Source organism: Corvus hawaiiensis, chromosome 7 (assembly GCF_020740725.1).
Source record: "Corvus hawaiiensis isolate bCorHaw1 chromosome 7, bCorHaw1.pri.cur, whole genome shotgun sequence".
Taxonomy (NCBI): domain Eukaryota; kingdom Metazoa; phylum Chordata; class Aves; order Passeriformes; family Corvidae; genus Corvus; species Corvus hawaiiensis.
The window spans coordinates 1,617,519-1,641,711 of NC_063219.1; the positions used below are offsets into that span (position 1 = coordinate 1,617,519).

At 47.9% G+C, this 24,193-nt stretch overlaps 1 protein-coding gene across 3 annotated transcripts in view; it reads right to left on the reverse strand.

Annotated features, from left to right (window-relative positions):
* Positions 1–20,114, reverse strand: part of TRPM8 (transient receptor potential cation channel subfamily M member 8) — an 87,829-nt gene extending 67,715 nt beyond the window's left edge. For 2 of the 3 annotated variants that reach the window (XM_048309902.1, XM_048309901.1), the window contains exons 1-2: positions 20,032–20,114; positions 14,085–14,197 (exon numbers count right to left, since the gene is read on the reverse strand). The gene's annotated coding sequence lies outside the window, so the exon portion shown is untranslated. Of the gene's footprint in view, positions 1–8,561; positions 8,700–14,084; positions 14,198–20,031 lie in introns of those variants that run through there. The other variant, XM_048309903.1, reaches the window with a different exon arrangement.
* Between the last annotated feature and the right edge of the window lie 4,079 nt (positions 20,115–24,193).

A 24,193-nucleotide genomic window follows, 5' to 3' on the forward strand; every position in this document is an offset into this window, starting at 1 on the left:
AATGATTTCCAAGTAACACTTGCAGACTCATCACCCGGGTGCCACATGAATTGCAAATGACTGGAGGAAGGTGAGGGGGGAGGATAGAAATCCTAACTGTTTCAAAGGTGTTCAGCCTCAATTCCTGCTGAAGGGTTATAAGAATCTTTTGCTTCAGCTGCACATGACCTGTTTGGCATATTTTGATATTTGGGAGCAGAATAGAGGTGGCAGCACAGCCTGAAGAGGCACCTTTATCCCAAATAAGAAAGGGGTCAAGCACTACAGATATAAAGAGGCCTGGGGCATGCAGAAGAATCAGGCCACACAGGTTCTCTCCCTGCTGATAAAAGCCCCTTTGGAATCTTCTCTCCCCAGTTATTCCACTGTAAAGAAGCAATCACACTTGGTTTCCAAGGTTTAGCTAGTTAAGTCGTGCCAACACAGATTATACTGGACCACCAACACCTGAAAGAACACTGTGGGAACTTTCAGATACTAAGCAAGCAATCAAGCCAAGCACTGTAACTCTGGGGAGATACAAGTGCATCACTCCCATGTGGAAGGCATCCAGGAATGATTTCTCAGGGTCAGAGAGGTGCAAACCTGCAGCTGCACACTGTCACACTGACATAAACTACTGCAACGTGCAATTAAAGAGGAGTAGAGGTAAAAAAAAAGCTCTTAGTGGGTATACACCAGCATTATTTACAAACTAAGCGGAAGGTTTCTAGACATAACCTGTACAAGGGAACTTGGGAAGGCTTGATCCTTGCACTGGAGGTAGGAGGTGGAACCAAACAGCACGATGCAAGGATCAGAATGAGCAGGACTGCAAAGCCAACAGCTGTTTCTTGCTTGCTCCTCTCTTTGTTTTTCTTCCCAGGACCGAAGATTGAGCTCACACTGTAAACAGAAGATGCTGACTGCCAACAAGGAGCACTGCAGGCTGGAGCCTTGTTCAAAGACAGCTGATCAGAACAGCCAGGTCCCTGCAATCACTCCAGCACTCCCCAGCCTCTCTGAAGGCGCTGCTTGTCATAGCGCAGCACTTATTACAGCAAATATGTTGTGGGAGGGCTGCTGTTGAAATTAAGCCTTCGGTTTCTAGAGAGAACAGACAAACGATTGTTTGGGAAAAGCTATCTACCCCCCTTCTTCCCACCAGTTTCATCCCTGGGTAAAAATTCCCTTTTCCCACCAGCTTGAGCCCACCCCTAAGACTTCTTGACACCGAAGCTGAACTGGTTAAATAGAAAAATCTGTTAAATAGATGCTGTTTTTTGCCACTCCTACACAAACTGACATAATCACAGCACAGAAACCAGTCAGTGGAGGATCCGTGACCATCCCGCCACTGGCAGAACATCCAGTCCACAAAGAGATGAATAGGGATGAGATGATCCTTTCTCAAATAAAAGGACATAGAGCTACAGGTGCAAGGGGCTCCTGCAGGCTCAAAGTGCTCTTCACCTGAAAAATGCCATTTTAAAGTCACTTCTGGTAACAGCTCTAATTAATTGTTGTCGATACAACCCCAGTGAGTGTAAATGAGCCCTCTTTAGCAGCATTTCACACTTCTCATTTCTAGCTTAGCAACAGGAGTAGAAGAGGAGTGAAAGATTGGAGATTATTGGTTTATTCAGGTGTTGGAGAAGAGGCTCATGTGTCCTGGCTGTTACTAAGGAAAAAACAGAAAGGCAATAAACCTTACCCCCATAGCTTCTGAATGGGGAGTAGGGGCAAAAATTTAGTTCTAGTTTGTTACTATGCTGCTCTATTTTTACTCAGCAATAAATTAATCTTCCCCAAGTCAAGCCTGTTTTGCCCATGACTGACTGGTGAGGGATCTCCTGCCTTCATCTGAAGGCACAAGATTTTTCACCTCGTTTTCTCCCCTGTCCCGCTGAGGAAGGGGGACTGAGTGGCTTGGTGGTCACCTGGTGACTCTCCAAGGTTCATCCCTGCCAAGTAAAAAGGAAGCTCGAGCAGATCAGTATCAGAAATCAGGTACTTTGCTTGATGACGAACTTGGAGAAAGCTGGCTGGCCACTGGCTTATCAGTGAAGATAAGATCCTACATCTGTAAGGGATTAACCTGCTCATCCTCAGAGGGCAGCACATTGCAAAAGAGAAGAGTTTGGCTCAATATAAAAAAGCAGCTGCTCCCCCAGCCTTGGGGGAAGTCCTTGGCTGTGCTGGCAGCTCAGCATCCTATAAGGATCAGCTCATGTCTCCTGCAAGCCTTGTACCAGAGATGCTGGGTTAGCAAACTGCAGGGGCTGTGCCAATGGCAACAGACCAGGCCTCTGTGTGTGTGTGTGTATGCTGGGGCAGCATCCCACAGACCAGGAAACACACAAGCCTGGAGGGAAAAAAAGGATTAAAAGGAAAGGATAAAATTACTTAAGCAATGCTGACATTTCCAGCAACAGAAAATTCAGGGCGGAGGGGAAGATGCAAAACAACGAGTAACCAGCCTGACAAGGGTAAGGGGCAGGAAAATAGTGACCCTGGTTGTCATCTACCCTGCTCCAAACACGACTCTGTGCAGCCACCAGGACACCGAGCATGGGACTTGCACAACATTATCTGCCCGGTGCCTGAGCTGGGGCTACAAACATACTGAGCCTGCTCCTGCAGGTCTGCAGCAAACCCAGCCTCAGCAAAGCCACGGTGCAGCGTGTCGGAGCAATTCCGTGTGCTCATGATGAGCTCTTTGTCCTCTTCACAGCCAGTTTCACCCTTTGTGCAGAGCAGTGAGCCAAAGCCCACAGACAAATTTAATTCAGGATAAAAATGCGTTTGCCAGCACAGTTTAGTCACACTTCACTGCCTCATGCTCGGTTCCACTGCGAACAGACAGATGCAGTTGAGTTCTGTCCAGTCACTTTGGTTTTGCTTCATTTGGGAATATAACACAAGAATAGCATTTGTGCTTTAGCACAAGCACAAAACTGGAGATTTATTTTCCCAACACAACTTTCATTTGTACAATATGTACCACAGAAATCCAGGGTGAAAATGTTAATTCCAGGAACCACAGTGTGCTCAGAAAGCCTTTCCCAGGCAACTTACAATCACCCATCATAAAGTACTTGCTGTACAAGGTCTTGCCCAGTGGGTGCCTCTGCAGTTTTTTTTCCCAGCCAGGAATCTCTGGGACTGTCTTCCTCTGCTATCACCAGGACAGCAAGGGTTTCACTGCTGTTTCAGGGACTAGCACTTAAACATAGCCTACAGTTTTTGTTGTCCCTTCAGTGCAGCCCAAAACTTCTGAAAACACCTTAAAAAGAAATGCAAATCCTGTGATAAACCAGAAGTTCTATCACAAAGCACACTGCAGCAGGGGAGTAATGTAGGAAGTTATGAATAAAGAGCCTGGGGCAAAAAAACCAACCAACCACAAGCACCTTTAAATTGTGAATGAAGGTTAATGATACACGAATTACTGTGCTCCCAAATTTCCCTCTGCAAGCAACTGGATGCTACAGTGCTCAGCACACTCAGCCATCAATAACTTCATTCACATCAGCTCTGGGCTCAGGTTTCCAGTGCTACAGCCCCTCATGGAGTTTTTTTGGAGTAAAGGATTCAAAACCTCTTCTGTCACCTCTCTGGGGTCATGACCTGTTTATGAAAGTAATTAATACAAAGGTAAACTCCAGAGATCCTGTGTCCTTTCAGAGCAAATTTGATCTTCAGAGGTGCCCTGGCAGAGCTATCAGGTAAGTTAGCAGAAGGAGAGGATTGCAAAGTCACTGCTCCCGTGTGCACAGGTGAGGTGCTAACACTGAACTCAACCTCCATCCTTTTAACAAGGGGATTAAAACCAGTCCTTTGTTCAACCAGCACACACTGAGCACCTTGAAGCACATATTGGTACCAAAACACTCCCTGTAGCATCACAGAATCATGGAATGGTTTGGGTTGGAAAGGACTTTAAAGCTCACCTCATTCCACCCCCTGCCATGGGCAGGGACACCTTCCACTGTCCCAGGCTGCTCCAAGCCCCAATGTCCAACCTGGCCTTGGGCACTGCCAGGGATCCAGGGGCAGCCACAGCTGCTCTGGGCAACCTGTGCCAGGGCCTGCCCACCCTCCCAGGGAACAATTCCTTCCCAATATCCAATCTAAATCTACTCTTTCAACTTAAAGCCATTCCCCCTTGCCCTATCACGATGCCCAATTTATTTCTGCACTAGCAAATTATGCAAGCATGATGAGGATTATTAAATACCTCACCACAAGCAACCAGTGTAATTCCCAAAGTATTGACTTGATGATGAAGTAGCATTATTACAGGAGACCTTAAACACTGGGAAATTAAAACACTGGATGGCTGTGAGTGACTCCTGTCATTAAAGGGCTTAGCAATCCTGCGTGGAGAACATCTCTAACACTTTTAAAATATGCTTACATGCCATAAATCACTGCCCCACAATCATACATGCACTTTATATTTGTAACAGCATAATTACATGACAATTACCATACAACAGTAATTAAAGGCAAACCCTGTGTGCCATCCAAGGCAGCTTCTTTGAAACAGACTAAGTATACAAGGAAAATATAATTAAGCAACAGAAGGTGAGCTGTTTCCTGATGATAATTACATTACTGGCTGTATTTTCAATTAGGTCACTTCTAAAACATCAGACTAGTTCAGGGGAGGCTGAACTCATTCAGGATTTTGATGTCCACAGGAATCCTGCTGCACAGGAGCCCAGGTGGTCATGGACTTACCTACCAATCTCATTTGTTAAAAGCTTTCATGGCAAGTAGGTTTTGCCCCTTGGCAGACTTTTGGGCAGCTGCCTAATTTCTATAATGGTCTGACACAGACTTCAGCCAAAAGCAGAGTCACTCCATGTTGCTGAAGAAAACATTCAGCTTGGGAAAGCTGAATAAATGTGATTTTTTTCAGCTGAAGGAAGACCTTGCAGAGGTCCTTGCAGAAGGAGCTCCATGTCTATGCATTTTGGTAAAGCTCTGCCAAATGAAAGCGCCTGAGGAGTAAGCCAGATGAGAGGGGAAGGCACAGGAAAGAATGTGTAGTGCTCACAGTGGGGTTTACACAGAGCTCAGGCTCGCTGGGGACACACAACCGGCCCGGGGAGCACAGCTGAGCTCTCCCCACTGGCATCAGAGGCACTGAAGAATTTAAGGACTCCATTTGGAACAACTCATTTAAACGCCTCGGACTCCAAGCAGCAGCCTAGAGGTGGGGGAATGCAATAATGAATGCCAGTGCTCAGGTCACTTCCATTACAGAGGCATTTTAACCTCTTTGGAGAAGCTGCAGCAACTGGTGAGCTTCAAAGCTGAGCCTACAGACATGTGCTCCATGGCTAGAGAGGGCTGACTGCTATTTTTATATGTGCTTTCCTGGGAAAAGCCAGCATTTCACAAACAAGTTCAGCTAGAGAAATCATTGTATATTCATTCCTTGCTCCCTCAAAGGATACCACTTCCAGGATCCTCCCCAAGTGCAGCTCCAGCAAAGCACAGATGGATGACTCTGGATTTACCCTTCCCCAGGTTGTCTGAGGCACTGAGTTATTAAACTCTAGTTGTTCTCATCATTATCATAATCTAATAGGTCACAGATGGCTCAAAACATTATGGCATCCTGAATTTCATGCCCATTCATGCTGTTGTTTGTTCAAAAAAAAAATTAATCTCAAAGGCTGCCAACCCTGGTCCTGCTCAGAATCACCTTTTTACCTTCTCACCATCTGCTCTGAGACCTCAGGGGCAAACCAGTGTGAGTCCAATCTCAGCTACAGCTCATTTGGTTGCATCAGATTTGAAATCCTCCAGCACAAAGTGTACCTAACTGCTCCTGATCCCCTCCAGGAGAGGCAGCACTTCACTGCCCTATCCAGCATGACCAGGACCACTGCAGAGAGAACACATTTTGGAGGTGTGTACCCTCAGTCTGAGTCCACCTACAGCACAGCCTCAACCATCAAAACCCTTCTTTAAAATCAGCCAAGCCTGATAATGGGTAACATCCAAATCCAGACTCACCTGGTCCACTGTCTCCTGAAACCTCATCAGACAAGCTGAATTATTCCCCATTTTTCATCTGGTACCTCTTTGCTAGCATGGATACTCTTGTCTTAAAAAAAATCCACCTCATTGATTTTAGGCCTTTGCTACTTGAAGAGTCACTTCAAGCTCTCCTCTGGCCTCCAATACTTATTTCCATGCCAGTTAGGCCAAAAGGAGACGTTTTTTGCAGGTTAAATAAACAGAGAAAAGGATGAAAGAGGAGGTCACAGTCCAGATTTCAGCACTGAACATGCCATACACGGCCTTTTCTGTACAAAAAGCCTAGATAAACCCCAAAATCTGATTATGTAGATTATTCTCTCACGTCACACTTTGATACTCTTATGCATTTTAAGGCTTCTAACGTGCCTTTCAGAGAGAAGGGCTTGCATGAGTCCCTCAACAGAGAGCTAGGAAGGAGGGGGGGAAAAAGTGGATTTATCCTATCATTCAGCAAGCCACCACAACCCCAGCAGGAAGGTGGGGCAGCCTGGCATTCTGCCACAAGAGAAAGCCCAAAGCAAGCTGTTCTCTTTTAAGGCAGCCGTATGGAAATGCAGCTTTCAGCTGCAGCTTGGTGAAAGCTGCTCCTACAGCAGCGTTGCTCTGCTCGTAGAGCAGACCTGCTACACACAGGCAAGAGGAGAGTGGAGTGGGTGGGCTCACCAAGCCTACAGAGAAACCAGGATCAACAGCAAGTTCCTCTGAAAATAGAGCTGGTGATCCAATGGGGAAGGATATAAAGCTGCAGATAAACCATGCAACAGCATCAGCTCCTCTGGAGCGTGCAGAGCTCAGCCAGAGGAGTGGCAGTGACACACCTGAAGGATGGGCTCAGCCAGAGGGACCCGGACAAGCTCGAGCACTGGGTCCCTGGGAATCTCATGAGGCTTAACAAGACCAAGTGCTGCTGCTGCACTGGGGTCGGGGCAACCCCCAGAATTAATCCAGGCTGGGGATAAGCAGATGGAGCAGCCCTGGGAGAAGGACTTGGGGGTGCTGGTGGGTGAGAGCTAGACCTGTCCCAGCCCTGAACCCCCCTGTGCCCTGGGCTGATCCCACAGTGTGGGCAGCAGGAGAGGGGGAATTCTGTCCTTCTGCCGTGCTCAGGTGAGACCCCACCTGCAGAGCTGCTGCCAGCCCTGGGGCCAACAGCAGAAGATGTGGAGCTGCTGGAGAGAGTCCAGAAGAGGCCACAGAAATTATCAGAGGTCTGGAGCACCTCTGCTATAGGGAAAGGCTGGGAAAATTGGGATAGTTCAGTCTGGAAAAGGCTTTGGGGTAACCTTATTGTGGCCTTCCAGCAGCTAAAGGGACCCTACAAGGAAGATTTAGCATTCTAGCAGTACTCAGCCAGCAGAATGAAGTTCAGAGTCAAATTAAATTCTGAAAATCTTTGGAAGAAAGTTTTGTGTCTTTTCTAGTGAGTCACTGGTCTGTTACCATTGCCAAAGGAAAGAAAGGGTAAGCAAAGCACTACTGTTACCCAGGACTACCTAAATAGTTGTGGGTTTGGTAACCAAGGGGAGATACAGCTGTACTGGGGGGGGCTGCACTGCAGCACAGCAAAAAACCAGCCCTGTCCCGCTGGCCACCCTGTTTGCACAACCACTCAAGCCCAACCCTACTGCCAGCCTCATAAATCTCAGATAAGAGAGATGTCTCTGTGGTAAGATGCTGGCTGGGGCACAGGGCCCCACACTGAGGGGCCTGCTTCAAGTCCCATGGAAAAGCTGAGCCAGCCACTTCTGAGCTCCACCTCCTTCTGGTTCAAAGGGAGAGAGAAATACACCCTCACTGAAAGGTGAGAGCCATTAGCAACCGCAGGGACTAATTGCACCCACAGTGGTCTGACAAAATGGGACTACAGAGTACGTACTGCACTGCTCTAAAAGATACCAGCAAAGTTTTACCCCAAACTTTGTTTCCTTTTGCACATACTTTCAACTCCCTCCAAGCCTTCAAAGTTGCAGTCAAGTCATTTTTAACAGTTCAAAGTGAGCTGAGCCTGATACTTTTACTCGGTGCATTTAAAACTGATTTAGTTACCAAAAGCTGCCTAAAATACGTGGAGTTCAACTTGAATGTGTTAGACTTGGCTAAAAGCCACCCTATTCTCTACTGAAGGCAGGAGTGCTGTAGAAGGTAAATACCATCCTACTGTCTCCAGGTTTCTGTTAATCCCTTAGGAAAAAAAAATAGTTAAATTTTTTTTAAAAAATTGTATTTGACAGTTACTTTCATACCATGAAATACAGTAACACTTGAACTGCACTAAGGATTAAAACATGTATTGCCAGGGCCAGCTTAGAGCACAGTTACACAACCAAAATAAGAATATAATGAAATAGGAGATTCATGTCTACAGCATTCTCACAACCCTGTTTAGTATTCTTTGCTTCCTGCATTACACCAAAGACATTTCCAAGTGTCCTGCAGCTTTCACAGCCCCTTGTTTATTAAAGGCTCGTATTTGAAGCGGAATTTGGCACCGACTTCACTTGCTTCCTCCTTGTCCCCCTTACCTTTTTCCTTTGATTGTTACTCCAGAAAGAACCAGGAGTACAATCCCTGCCTTTTCTCTGAGTGTGCTCACTCTTTAAACTCCTTGGTCCTCCCCTCTATTCAGCCCTTGCTCCGCAGAGCTCCCCCGCACAGAGCTTGAACCATCAGTGCCTTTGCTGCTGCTTTCTCATCTTCCCACGCTGCGGGCTGCTATTGCATTTCCCCGGCTGACTCCACCTCTCCTCTTCCCACTCTCTTTCCTCTTTAGATTCACTTCAAGGCCAACTTCCCTTCCTTGCTGCTGGGCTCACACAGCTGGGAGTGTAGTAAAGCAGGGGGAGGGGAGCAGAGCAGGGAGCTTTTATTCAGCAATGCTTCCTCCTTAAGCAAGCAGCTGCTTTGAAGCCCCAAGGTCCAATTTCAACTGCTGAAGTTGCCAGTAATAAAAAAAAACCAGCTAAATATAACACTGCTTTCAAAAGGCAGGTTGGAGATGGGGGACTCCACTGTTAAAGCTCTCCAGCTGAAACACGATCAGAATCTGTAAATACACAGCTTAGATGTAATAGCCAATAAACACTTGCTGGAATGAGTATTTGAAAGAGGAATGCCAGACCCACAGGGTCTCACCACACCTCTCCTGCTCTACTCCAAGCCCTGTGCCAGGTGCTCCTGCTCAGACCTGCTACCCCCACGCAGCTCCTCACTCAAGGATGGAGCACAGGTGAGAGCAGGGAGAGAGACACGGCAGGGAGCACCCACAGCTCTGCTCCCAAATCTCTGCTGGCTGTTCTGCAGGCACACCCCCCTCGTCAAGGCAAATGGGATTCATGGAATCACAGAATGGGGCTGGGAGGGACCTTCAAGCTCATCTTGTCCCACCCCCTGCCATGGGGTTGCTCCAAGCCCCATCCAACCTGGAGAGCTTCTTTATATTCTTTACATATAAAAGGAATGTTCCATTGATCTTGGTAGTCTGTTTGGATGTGTAAAACTCAGCTGCAGCAAAGCCTGAAAGGTGCTGGTGAGAAAGCTGCTAAGGAATAGGCCGAGTGGCACAGAAGATCACACCAGCAGTACTGTCACTGCAAAGACCAGACTCTGCTCTGCAAAGAAAGTTTGACTGCCATGTCTTAGACATCTACAAAAATCACACCTCCAGGTCACTAGAGCCAAAATAACCCACTGAGAAAAAAAACCAAACAGGAATAACAAGTCTAAAAATAGCAGTATTTGAGTTTACAGTTTTGGACAATGGTATTTTCCACCCAATTCATTTAGCCAGTACAAATTCTCACCTTCTCCAGTGTCTGAATTTGAAATTCCTGGTGGCCATTTATTCCTGCAGCACTCCTCTTCCCCTGCTGCCCTTTCCCTAGCTATTTCCTCATAAAACAAATGCATTTTGCCCCCGTACAGCCCATCACTGCAATGCACACCACTCCCAAAATCTATATTCAGTAGTTTCCACTCTCTCCCTCTCTTTACATGTATTTTTCTGATATAAGAAGTGTATGCATGAAAATATTCTTAAAATTATATCCAAGCTGCATTGGAAGTAATACTTTTTACACAACTGGGTTTGGGATTTTGCTGTTGTTATTCCTAATGATGACTGCGGTTGCAAATGAAAGGCACGATTTCCTTCCCTTTCTGAAGGGACTGAAGGATGGGGAGGGAGGTGATCAGTGAGGCTACACCTGGAGGAGTGTTGTTACATTGGGGCTCCCCTGTACAAGATATGGATTTACAGGAGAAAATCCAGGAAAGGACCAGAAGAGGATGAAGGGGCTGGAGTATTTCATGCAAGAATAGGTTGAGAGAGCTCCGACTGCTCAGGGATGATCATATCAATGTGCCCAAGTACCTGATGGGCAGGAACAAGGCACAAACACACCCATGAAAATTCCATCTGAGCACAAGATAACCCTTTCTGACCATGAGAGTGGTCACACACTGGAACAGGCTGCCCAGAGAGGTTGTGCAATCTCCAGCCGTGGGGATATTCAGACCCCAATTGGACATTCCTGGACAGGCTGCTCTCAGTGACCCCACTGCAGCAGGAGGTTTGGGCTGATCCCTTCCAGCCTAAACATGAGTTCAAAGTGAGGATGTCTGGGAAATTAGGCAAAACCCTATTGTGAGACTGCCCCACCAGTTACCACCACAGCTCTGAGCCAGGCCCAGGGCCCATGCAGGAAACAATTCTACAACCTCCTTCCTTCCCTGACCAGGGAACAGCTGGCAAACCTCACCCAGCCCTCTCTGGGACTGGAAATGCCAATAACATGGAGTTTATCTTCTCCTCACTGGAAGGGAATGGTTGATTATCTGCAGCTTTTGATGTGCATTTCTCAGAGCTCAAACACATCCCTCCCCAAAGAAATTGGTAAGTCAGCTTGCCTTGAGCAGCATCTGGATCAGCTTTGGACACGTGTGTGTGGGCAAGAGATGATGTTGCACACTGGCTCAATTCATAAAAAACGTGATTAAATGTCCACACTGCTGGCCACTTACACACCCTTGTTTGAAGAGTGAAGATTTGATGCATCTGGAGGACAAATCCTTTTTCATCCCTATTTGTTTCCAAAAGCTGCCTGTGGCTGGCTCAGTTCTCCAGCTAAGCAGCCATGGATCTATGCCAGGTGTCACAGCAAGTAAGATCAGCACCTGATTTAACTGCAGCTTCCTTAATGCAGGGGATGCCTTCTGATACTTCCAGGGGGTCTATTTTTCTTTCACAAGTCTTATCTTAGATGTCCTGACCAGTAGCTTTGACCACAGCTGCATTCTCACACCAGTCACTGCACACACCTTGAGTCAGGAGAGCTCACTTAGCTCCTTTTTTAAAGCTGAACAGAGACAGCACAAAAGTCATTCCCTTTTAGTCAGAGTTGAAATTAAGGCCTTTGTATGCAGTCACAAAATGCAGTCAACTGACTCACAGCTGAGTGAAAAAATAAAACCAATTTGGTTTTAAAGCACACTTTAAACCCACTTTTTCCCTAGGAAGGGTTTAAGAACAAAAACTGGATTAATAATACATCAGAAAACCTCAAGGTAAACAGGAGCTTAATTGCAAAGAACAGAACAAAAGCGGGGTTTGCTGCTGCCAGATGCCTCCTCTCCTAGTGTGTGACTAAGCCAAAGGCCTGGCAACACTGAACTGCCAACAAAGATACCTCCTCTTCACAGCTCTTACGTAAGCATCATAAATCCAAACTATTCACTGCACCCAGAAGATAACACCGAGGTTTGTAAAGCCCTGGAACAGGCTGCCCAGGGCGGGGATGGAGTCACCATCCCTGGAAGTGCTCAAAAACCACGTGGATGTGGCACTTGAAGACGTGGTTTAGGGGTGAGCACGGTGCTGGGTTGAGGACCTTAAAGGTCTTTTCCAGCCTTCAGAATTCTGTGATTCTGTGGCCATCAGGCAGAGCAGAGGAACCTGCAGAGAAGCGCTCGTGCTTCTCATCTCTTCACAATCTTCAGTGCACCTGCCAAGAGCCCACAAGCACAGACCCCTTTGGCCTCAAAGCCCTTGAAGATGTGATTGCATAAAAACACATCCCTTTTTAGGTAGGGGATGATGGGTGGTTTTGGAGCAACCCCAGCCAGAGGCTTGGCTTTGTATAAAGCTTCTGCAGGAAACCCTGGCAAGAGGGAAAGAAAGGGAAGTTCTATTACAGAGAATCATGGGATCCCAGACTGGGTTGGGTTGGAAGGGACCTTAAAGCTCGTCTCATTCCACCCCCTACCATGGGCAGGGACACCCTCCACTAGACCAGAGTGCTCCAAACCCTGTCCAGCCTTGACCACTTCAAGGGATGGCAAGTCCACAACCTCTCTGGGCAACAGCAAAATGGGTTAAGTGTCAAGTGAATGCCCCAAGAAAGAGGTATTATTCAGCAAAAACCAAATTAAACCTCAAATCACAGACTCCCACTCAAATAGTTTAGAGCTACAGCAGTCCCCTTAGGGACAGGACAATGTCACCTTGCTGGAAAAGGCTGGAAGGATCACCTTTCCTCACACTGCAAGCAGCAGCCAGTCTTAATGCCTTGATCTGTTGCTGAGCCTAGAAACAGGAGAGCCGACTTGTCTTCTGTTCTGCCCATTTTTGTGCAGGGCTTGGAAGATTTATTCTGTGCAATAATGAGCACAACTACAGCCCTTACTTCTTTCTTGGCAGCTTTATTAAAACATTGCATTGCTTGATTAGGTTAAACCATTTCATGTCAGGATTTACACCAACCCTAAAATAAGTAATTTTGCCATGTAGGACTTTTTCTTTACTAAGCTTGGGGGAAACATTCCCTAACCTCTAAACAAAACTGCAGTTAAGAGCTCAGTGCTCACAGGCTCTGAAAAACAGAAGCTTGGCATCCCCAAGAGATGGCTCTATCTAGAGGTCTGGAAGAGCCACGTCATAACAGATTTATTTCTAAAACGATTATCTGACAAACACTGACAGCTTCTCAACTTGGCTGTCCAACTGAGCCCTGTTTCCCTGCTCAGTCCTGCTCACCCCTACTACAGGCAGCAGGAAGAGCAGGGCAGTACCACAGTTCCACTCCAAAGTCTTGCCTCCAACGTGTCCATTCCTAGTCACAGAAATCCAAATCCAACCAAGTTTTTGGCCTCAGCATGATCCTGGAATTCTTGGCTAGACAAGCTTAAGCCTAGTTCCTGAGGCAGGTGCTGATGGGACATTCCAGGTGCCCGAAAGTCCAGCATTGCCAGCTGGCACTTGCCGCTTCTCTGCATCAAAGGGACCAGCAAAGTAAAACCCTGATGGCCAAGGCAAAGACAACTTGTTATTGGAACTTGTTGGATTATTGTACTGCCAATCCCTTGAGTTCCCATGTGATTATTTTACAAGCTAAAACACCCAGGCAGCAGTAATTCTCCAAAAACAAACAAAGAGGCCTAGACTCAGAAGGAAGTAAGTGACTTGTTTTCTTGGGTAGTTTTTAAAGATACAGCCTACCTCTTGCAGGGATCTTTTCTCCACCCCCCTCATCGTGTACAACTCCCTGCAGTTCAGAAGCTCAAGCTGTACTTGGGGTTATCTCTGCTCAAGACTTTACAGGATACTTTACACTGGCAAGACTTTGCTCCTGCCACAGACAAGGAGACAAAGCTTTGAAGTCACAGCTGAAAGATCCAGTTTAAAGACACACCGAAAGTTTTACTGAGCAAAGAAACCTCCAATAAGGAAAGGAATAACCACAAATATTGGTCAATCATTAACTTAGTCAAAAGACAAAGGAACCTTGTTTCTGTGTGGAGTGTCCTCCAGAGCAAGAAATGTAATGAGATCATGTTGGTCCATTCTCACTGCAGAATTCACACAAATGAGGCCAAAGCACCTCTCACCATCACTTCTAAATTGCAAAGCAATGGATAATTATTTAACTCACTTTCCAAAATAGGAAGTCCACTATGGCACCTAAATCCAACTCTTTCCCTCAGTGCACTGATTAAATAGATTATAGTTGTCTGCATCAGGTGTTTTATCATTCCAGCAATGCCATACTCACGGCACACAGAGAGGTGGAAGATCACAGGAGAAGGAAATCAACAGCTCCTGGTGGCCGATTTCCTCAGGTTCCAACGCTGCAGGAGGTGCAGTGCCTCTCCCAGGAGTGCATTCCTGAGGAAAGCAGGCAAATACAAACCACAGACTTCAATAAAACAGTCTAAACCCCTACGAGGCATTTCGTAATCTTGCACTCAGGCTTAGAGCAGGCTGTGTACCTGCCTTCCTGTCTGCACATTAAAGGCAGAATCAGAAACATTAAAGCATCTTCCAGCAGGCTCAGTGGATCATGACAAAACCCTGCAGCACAGAATCACAGGGAGAGCCTGGCATGTGGCCAGGGGGGCCTCCAGCAGCATCCAAGCACAGCAGGCACACAAAGCCCATCCTCGTATTCTTGTGCAGCACAGAAGGTAACTCAAGACTCTGGAAAGGCAGATCTAGATTTAAAGACTTGCAGCTTCCCTCTCTTCTCTTCTTATCCCTACCCAAGTTACAGCCCCACACTGCATTTCAGCCTCACTTACAGCCTCGGAGGAACAAGGCACAGCTGGGGCAGAGCCTGTGCCCTCACAGCTGCCTTCACCCAACCAGCTGCACCTGGAGGATCTCTCCAGTAGCACAAAGAGCCATCCTGCTCACTGTGGCTCCAGCAGGGAAGTGCCAAGAGATAATGGGAGATTGATAAACACAGCACCCACCACAACCACGGCAAGGGAACCTAGGGCAAAACCTGGGGGGGGTTATTTTGTTTGAGCCTCTACTCCACTGCTGTAGAACATCCTAGCAGCAGTCCAGGACCTGAGGGAGCTGCTGGAGCTGTGCCAGGGCAGGGTTAGGTTGGATCTCAGGGAAGGGTTCTTCCCCCAGAGGCTGCTGGGCACTGCCCAGGCTCCCCAGGGAATGGGCACGGCCCCGAGGCTGCCAGAGCTCCAGGAGCGTTTGGGCAGCGCTGCCAGGGATGCCCAGGGTGGGGCTGGTGGGGGGGTCTGTGCAGGGCCAGGGGCTGGATGGGATGATCCTTGTGGGTCCCTTCCAGCTCAGGATATTCTGTGATTCTATGATTTGTTGACATAGGAGGCTTGTGAGCACAAAACTGATCAGTGCTCAGCACCCAAACTCCACCACATAAAAAGAGAATTCTGCCTTGCAGACCTACTCTGCTCTTGACAACCACCTCCTATCTTAAGGTTTTGATAGCTTGGATTCCATGAAGAGCTCTCCTTGGGATTACACTGAGCTATGATATTAACTTTTATTTATTAAATTCCCAACGAGCAGCCCTACTGCAAGTTTCTTTTTATAGCTGCTCAAATTAAACATGTATGACCTGTCACCCTGCAGTCAGTCTCAGTGTTATCTCTTTGCTGGGAAACACAACAGAGAACAACAACATTCTCTCTTCCACAGCCAAACAACTTTTAATCACCTTAGCCACAGGATCCCTATTGGTAATCTGTCCTCTGGGCCCTCCTCGTTCTCAAAGCAGAAGCTGACAGAGAATTCAATTAACGTGTCCCCTAAGGATAACATGTTCAATCACACTAAGAGAGGAAAAGCATGCTCAGATGGAAAAGGAAGCTCCAAACTTCCAGTGGCACGTCTGTGTCCCAGCAGAGTACCATCAGACTCATGAAGTAAGGAAAGGCTTTGGGTTTTCACCTTGGCAACAAAAAGCTTTGTTGCTGCTGAATTTTCCCCCTTTTAGGATGATCTGCCACCTTAATCCGGGGAAGCCCAAAGGAGTTCTCGGGGTCAAACCTTCAGAAGATCAGCAGTGGGTCTGTTGCACTGATTTGGTTTTCCCCATCTGTTGAAGAGTATGTAAATCCTATATGCCACCACTTCCACTGCTCAGGTGCCTAAAACATTATCCAGTTAGCAGAGAAAAAAGCATGAATTAAATTCCAACCCTTTTTGAAGGGCAAAACTCTCAAAGGAAAACTGTAGTCTGTCTAAGGCTTTGCCTAGTTGGAATTTTCTGCTGTAGTAAGGTATTTATCATTGAGTAACATAATCACAGAACATCCTGAGCTGGAAGGGACCCACAAGGATCATTGAATCCAACTTCTGGCCCTGTGCAGGACACCCCACAATCCCACCCTGTTGCCTGAGAGCGTTGTCCAAATGCTCCTTGGGCTCTGACATGCTTGGGACCATGACCACTGCCCGACCATCAGGCCAGAACATAATCTGGGGAAAGAACCTTTTCCTAATATCCTGCCTAAACCTGCCCTGACACAGCTCCAGCCATTTAGCTCAGCTTCACCCCATCATCTTCAAACAGAATACTGTGTCCCAGTCCCACAGACCTTGAAGAAAACCAACCAATGGCCTGCTCAAGCAGGGTAAAGTGTGAAGAACTTCAAGCTTACCACACATGGTAAAAAGGGTCAAAACCAATTCAACCACAGAACAAACGTGCAGCTCTTAATGGACTTGCTCTCCGTGTCACATGTTACCATGGGTCAGAACTAGATGATCTTTAAGGTCCCTTCCAGCCCAAACCACTCCATGATTCTATGATCATTTCCATTGGACCTGAAGGCATTCTGCAACTCCAGAGGAGTAAAGCTTAAAAACACACGTTTAAAATAAATTTTCCACACATCCTGTCACACCAACCTAAAATATGCAGGTGCTGGGTAGAAACCCAGCTTCCCAAACCATCCTGTTGTCAGCAGCTTCAACGCTGCATAAACATACCCAGGGACAACTGCTGAGTCACAGCAGCAGCACGAGATTTTCCAAGGTTTGAAAAGTCTGGATTTCACAACAGAAACCGCTGTGGTGCTGTCAGTTAGTGGCAAAACAAAACACAGTATGGGGGGAGGGGAGGGGGAGAGAAAAGAAAGCCAAACTGTTGGCTATGTTGGGTAACTTTTCCAGTCTTCCCAGCTTGTGATAGTGGCAGATGGCCCAGTCTGTAAATTAGCAGTTACCAGATGGGCCCCCTAAGTAGCTTTACTGCAGTAAATTGATTTGTTCGTGGATTTGGTATTAAAATGTCCTTCACTGTCTGGGTAGTGTTTGGCCACAGAGCTGCAAATTCCATTTGATTGCAGGGAAGGCCAAAACCCCAAACATTCCTACTGGGAAGCTACCCCTACATGTGGTGGTTACTGGTGAGTCCCAGTCACCAGTCAGGTAGGCACACTGGAGGTACCTGGCTCTGCCGGAGAGGCCAGAGCAGACTCAGGAGCTGAATGATCCTCATGAACCCCTTCCAACTCAGGATGTTCTAGGACTCTATCATTTAATTCTGGCCATGGATGACAAATACAGACAACACTGCAGTGAGGAGCTGGGAAAGGACACCCTGACCCAGGGTTGACAAAACCATTTCAGGACAAAATTCTCATCATTGTGGCTGAAAATGGGGAAGGAATTCAGTTTATCAGATAACTTCAGTGCCACCTGTCTCTCTCCTTCTTCCCTCTATACCCTTTGCCCCTCCTCCAACCCTTTTCACAGAATCACAAAACTCCTCTGGAAATCATCCAGCCCAACCCCCTGGGTCACCTAGAGCAGGTGACACAGGAGTGCATCCAGGTGGGTTTGGAATGCCTCCAGAGAGGGAGGCTCCACGCCCTCCCTCGGCAGCAGTTCCAGCGCTCTGCCACCCTCCATGAGCACAAGTTCTCTCTCACATTGAGGTGGAACTTCTCATGGTTTTGTTTACAGCCATTGCTCCTCGTCCTGCTGCTGGGCACCACTGAGAGGAGTCTGGCACCAGCCTCTTGCTATCCAGGGGGAACTCTGGGTGCTGAAAGGCACCTTTATTTTGTACTACTAACCAGGACTTCTACTCCTGTGTCAGCATCTCGAAGAGAATGGAATTAGTGGAAAGAAAAGAAGGTCAATATGTTATTTTCCTTCATTTCATGGCAGAGGCTGATAGCCAACATTCTCTAGCTTGGTTGTTATCCTTCCAGACCTCTGCTCAAATAAGAGGAAATTGTCTCAGCAGCAGTGAGCCGGAAGCCAGAGATTGACATTTATTGAAGTGAAATACTCCACATTCCTTAGATTTCTTAATAAACCCGCAAGTGTTTCCATCTTCCTAGAGCTCCTCTGGCATGTCCTGGTATGATATCCCATAAGACTCGGTCCCAAAAGCCTTTGCCTACATTTTAGTTCATGTCAAAGTCTGGCAAACCATGACTTAATCCTCCCAGTGGTCCTCTGCAGCTGCAAGGGCTATAAAGTCACCAGGGAAGAGTGACAAACAAAAAGAAATTACTCAAATTTCTCCAAGAGTACTGTCACATGATGGTTTATAGTACTAATATCTGGATATTAGATATATCCAAACAAAACAAACCAGTTTTCCTCCTCAAGCCTGGAGAATTAAATCATTTGTCAGCCTGAAAGCTCATATTTCCTCAAGTTATGTTGCTGACAACAAACAAATGGGCAGTGGAGGATTCTTCCATCTGCCTTTTTTCCTCAATCTCCATGTCTCCCATTGTTTCAAAAGAGCTTCCAGTTAGATCTCCTACCACAGGTGTGAGTACACATTATTGTTCCTAATTATTACTAACTTCACTCAAACATCTTCACAGGCCGACTTGGTCCTTAATCCAACACGTAATGATCAAAACTGAATCCTGAAAACACATGGAAGGAGCACCAATGGCTGGACATCAGTGGCTACGACTAAGGTACTTTCTGCCTCAGTACTTAGTGAATGTATCCAGCACTGAGACAGGCAGCATGCAAAGCCAAACTGCCGTGCTACGAACCATTACTGCTGAATTTTGTGGGTTTTGGCTGGAAGAGAGGCAACAAGGCCATTTTCTAAACCAACTTTTTTACAGGGGAATGTGCGGTTTCAAGGGCTTCACGCTCCAGCTGATGAGACTGTTCAAATTCAGTGAGCTGTAACTATTACACACAAGCTAACACACAAGTATTATTCTCCAAAAAAGCCTGGTTTACAACAGTGTCACTCCAAGGAAACCACGGGGTGCAAAGCCTGCTGCATCAAGAGCTGGAGGAAGTAAACCCTGGGCTCAAGGGAGTGCTGGGAATGACAAGCAGCTCTCTCCCTCTTCTCCTCCAGCACTTCACCCAATGTCTGGATATCTGGCACGTCACATTTTCCCCAGAGAACTACTTGTTTTCTTTACTATCCCACCAAGCAGCATCCTACCCTGAGAACCAAGGCAGATATTCCTACTGGAATGCAAAACAATCTGGCATTTTTCAGGATAAGGTTTACTGTTGGAGCTTCATTTCCTGTTGGTCATTCTTCCTTCTCCAACTCTCCTCTGCTAAATCTCAGTTTGTCTTCAGATTTTACCCATGACCTGGGCTGACCTGCCTTTTAACCTCTGTCTCTCGAGCTGCTTGGTAAGCCCACGTTCACAAAAAAACTCGGGTCTCTGGGCAGTGAAGCACAGGGATTTGCATTTAACAATTTAAATAGCAGGAACGGAAGTCCATGTTTCAGGAAATCTGTCTCTGCTGCTCATCCTCACACAGAAGAGACTCTGCCTGCACTGCCCCTCCAGCTACACCTCAGCTTTCTGCTGCCTTCCAGACCGTCAGAGTCTTTTCCATGGAAGCCTGAACTGATTCTTCTAGATTCTTTTGCCAGTCAAGTGGCTTATTTGTGGACTTTTATCAACCTGCCCTGGAGCTAGGGAAGGCAAGCAGCGAGGGGACACGTTCCAGTCCCTGCTCATTGAAACCAAGTCCTGTTTCTCAATAAACAACTGATATGCAATGAAAACATTCAATTATCGTTCAAAAAGGAAAGGCCACCCTTTAGAACTCATGTGCTCACTGCACTGCAGGTTTATCCCACCCCACTACCAGCAACTGCCTTGTCCTTCCTCCCTCTTCCCAGACACCAAATCCCCAGTACGCCCCTTCCAGCTGTTTCCAGTCACTAATCCCTCCCAGTTCGAACCCTTCCTGAGGAGACTGAAGCAAAAACTCACCGGTAGGTTCGCAGCCGGGATTCCTCGTCGGGGAATCACTCACCCCCTTTTCACAGCCGGGATTCCTCGTCGGGGAATCGCTCGCCCACCACGTTTTCGCAGCCGGGATTCCTCGTCGGGGATCGCCCGTCACGTTTTCACAGCCGGGATTCCTCGTCGGGGAATCGCTCGCCCACCACGTTTTCGCAGCCGGGATTCCTCGTCGGGGGATCGCTCGCCACGTTTTCACAGCCGGGATTCCTCGTCGGGGGATCGCTCGCCACGTTTTCACAGCCGGGATTCCTCGTCGGGGGATCGCTCGCCACGTTTTCACAGCCGGGATTCCTCGTCGGGGGATCGCTCGCCACGTTTTCACAGCCGGGATTCCTCGTCGGGGATCGCCCGTCACGTTTTCACAGCCGGGATTCCTCGTCGGGGATCGCCCGTCACGTTTTCACAGCCGGGATTCCTCGTCGAGGGATCGCTCACCCCGTTTTCACAGCCGGGATTCCTCGTCGGGGGATCGCTCGCCCCGTTTTCACAGCCGGGATTCCTCGTCGGGGATCGCCCGTCACGTTTTCACAGCCGGGATTCCTCGTCGGGGGATCGCTCGCCCCGTTTTCACAGCCGGGATTCCTCGTCGGGGGATCGCTCGCCACGTTTTCACAGCCGGGATTCCTCGTCGGGGATCGCTCGCCCCGTTTTCACAGCCGGGATTCCTCGTCGGGGGATCACTCACCCCGTTTTCACAGCCGGGATTCCTCATCGGGGAATCGCCCGTCACGTTTTCACAGCCGGGATTCCTCGTCGGGGATCGCCCGTCACGTTTTCACAGCCGGGATTCCTCGTCGGGGGATCGCTCGCCACGTTTTCGCCACCAGCCACGTGGCTCCTGCCGCCGGGGCGTGGGCGGAGCCGGCTCCATCGAGCGCCGCTCTTCGTGAGGGCCACGGAAAGGAGAAGCCACCGCCGCCCTTCTGCTCGCGGCACGGCTGGCTAAAAGCGGCCAGGCGGGCAAAGGTCACTGCCAGCCCTGTCGAGATGGCTCACAAAGCCGGGACAGCCCCAGCCCCGACACCACATCAACCCCGCGAAGAAAATGTACACGCCTTTTTTTTCTTCTTCTTAAATAAGTCATCACAGGGGCGTTACCAGCTTCTCTAATTGGGCCAGCAGTGTGTCCATCTTCAGAGCACTCAGCGATTGGCTCTGCCGGACGTACTAGAAACTTCCAGCAGCTTCTCGCAGGAGCTGTCGCTGTGGCTTCCCCCGCCGCCACCAAAAACCAGGCTGTGTTAACCTGATGCAGACACCTCCAGGGATGGGGGACTCCACGCTGCCCCGGGCAGCCACTTCCAAGGCCTGACCACTCTTCCTTGTGAAGAAAGTCTTCTGGTGTCCAACCTGACTCTCCCCTGGCACAGCGAGGCCATTTCCCTTCATCCTGTCCCTTTTCCCTGGGAGCAGAGCCCGATTTCCCCCCCGGCTGCCCTCTCCTGTCAGGGACTTGTGCAGAGCCACAAGGTCCCCCCTGAGCCTCCTTTGCTCCAGGCTGAGCCTCCTTTGCTCCAGGCTTCCTGTCCCCCAGGCTGAAGCCAGCAATGCCTGCGAGGCTGGAAGCTCTCCAGCCACAGGCAGTCACACTGCACACCATGTCCCGACCTTTGGCACAGCTTTGTTTTGCATGGCATCAGTGTCACTTGCACTAGTGACAACGCTGGAGTTTATGCAAATTACCCACAAGCTAATGGAGAATTGATGCCATTTAAATATTCATGGATTCATAGTATTTAGGAGTACGAAAAAAAAAAGAAGTAAAACAACTTACTCTTTTCCTGCACAGCCTACAAAGTGCTTGATTCTTTTCTGTTAATGACAAAAAAAAGAGCAAATGTAAATCAGTGCATTTCATCTCTGTGGAGGGAAGGGACAAAACATGAGTTATGAAAGTTATTATGAAGTCTGTAGTGTACTAAGAACTCCAGCTAAATAGCTCAGCTGTTCAGAGTTACATTTCAGCCCATTTAAGTGCACTTTTTTCCCTTTTTTTTTTTGAACAGTGAAGCAATAATGGCTTGAATAAGGCCTGGTCCAGTGCTGAACTGATTCCCAGAGCCAAAGGATTGACTTCACTCTTAGGTCAGGCATCGATTTGGCTCTGTGCTGTGATATGGCACTGGGAGCTGTGTCTCAGCCCCCAAATGCAGATGTTTAAGCACTCTCCACCAGTGGTATACTCACACCAGTGCAGAAAGAGGTCTTTCCAGGGAAAAGAAAAGGAAGCTGCTGAGGAAGAACAAGGAAAGAGCAAGGACAAGCCCACACAGAGAGGTGGTGGTCATGAATCATCATATAAGCAGAACAGAATGTGGTTCTGTCCTGTTGGAAAACTGATTCTTGTTACATTTTCCAGCTGCAGATCACTTGGAGACCTTTGAGTACAGAAGCCTTAGTCATTCAGCTTTGCACTTCAAAGCTTACTACCGATAACTGAGAAACACTTACTTAAAACTCTATTCACCAAAGTGACATTTGCATGTCAGCTTTCCCTTTGGAGAATGAAGTTTGCCACACTGACCTTCCCTCAGACTGCAAATCTGCAACTAAGAGTTGAAATGTTGAGTTGAGAGTGGAGCAAGTGCTAATCCTTAGCCATGAACACACGGCAAGTCCTGTTCGGAGCAAGGAAAAGCGTTCACATTATATTTATTTTAAGGTTTCCCATTTTTTCAAGGAACCTCACCAACTCAGCCACATAGGGCGAAGTTGCACAGCCAGGATTACACAGAGCCACTAAAGGTTTACTCTGCTAAGTCCAAGTGGGGTAAACTTGTTGCACCAGCTCACGTGTTCTGGGAAAAGTGCTGCAAAACTCCCACTGGCTTCAACCAGCAACTTCTGCCAGAAAGGAGGAGGAAGGGTCTTGACTCTGATGATTTGGCTGGAATCAAACAAGGAGACTTTAGTTAGTGACTAGTTTTGTTGGCACGCATTAAGCAGCTTTTATTCGTATTCTTTATCCGGTGTAACTTCTGTGCATGCTTAAACAAAAGCTTAGATTGGAGCCCTGATCCCATCCCCTTCTAGTAAAAAAATATTCTTTCCATACTGTTTTCTTACAGCCTACAAATAGTTAAGAGCCTATTTTATTAGGTTGCCCTTATCACCTGAAGTGCTGCTTTGGCTTCTGGAGAGCCCGACTCCACTGTCAGCAAAGCAAACAATTACCTCTCTCCCTCAGATTACTGGGGCAGGCTTCAGGCAGTGCTCTGCTGCAGCACACACCATCTTTTCCCATAGCATTTAAAAGCTGACCAACTTCTGCAGGGAAAAAAAGGACAAACATCTGACTAAACTTCCAGTTCCAACTAAAAAAAGGAGCAAGAGCACATACAAATGTGGAATTGTAGAGAAGAATCAAAAAGAAGCATCGAAAGCAGCACAGGCAGCAGGGGAAGGGGGAATTCTGTCCCTCTGCCCCTGTGCTCAGGTGAGACCCCACCTGCAGAGCTGCCTCAGCCCTGGGGCCCAGCACAGGAAGGACCTGGAGCTGCTGGAGAGAGTCCAGAGGAGGCACAGAGATGATCAGAGGGATGGAGCAGCTCTCCTGGGAGGAAAGATTGAGACAATTGGAATTGTTCAGCCTGGAGAAGGCTTCAGGGTGACCTAACTGTGGCCTTGCAGTGCCACAGAAGGGAACCTGCAGGAAAGACAGAGGGAGACTTTTCACCAGGGCATGGAGTGACAGGACACAGGGAATGGCTTCCCAATGCCAGAGGGCAGGGTTAGGTGGGCTCTTGGGAAGGAATTGTTCCCTGGGAGGGTGGGCAGGCCCTGGCACAGGGTGCCCAGAGAAGCTGGGGCTGCCCCTGGATCCCTGGCAGTGCCCAAGGCCAGGCTGGACACTGGGGCTTGGAGCAGCCTGGGACAGTGGGAGATGTCCCTGTCCATGCTGGGGTTCAGAATGAGATGGGCTTGAAGGTCCCTTCCAACCCAAACCATTTTGGGATTCTAAGATTTCTGGAGGCACAGGATTGTCTGTAATATCAAACATTACTCAGTATCATATAAAGCCAACAAGTTACTTAAGCTCCCAGGCTTTTATCCCCAGATTTTTCATCCCTGCTGGGTACTGGTTACAAACCATCAGCTGTCACTACAAGCCCGCTCCCTTCGATTGACT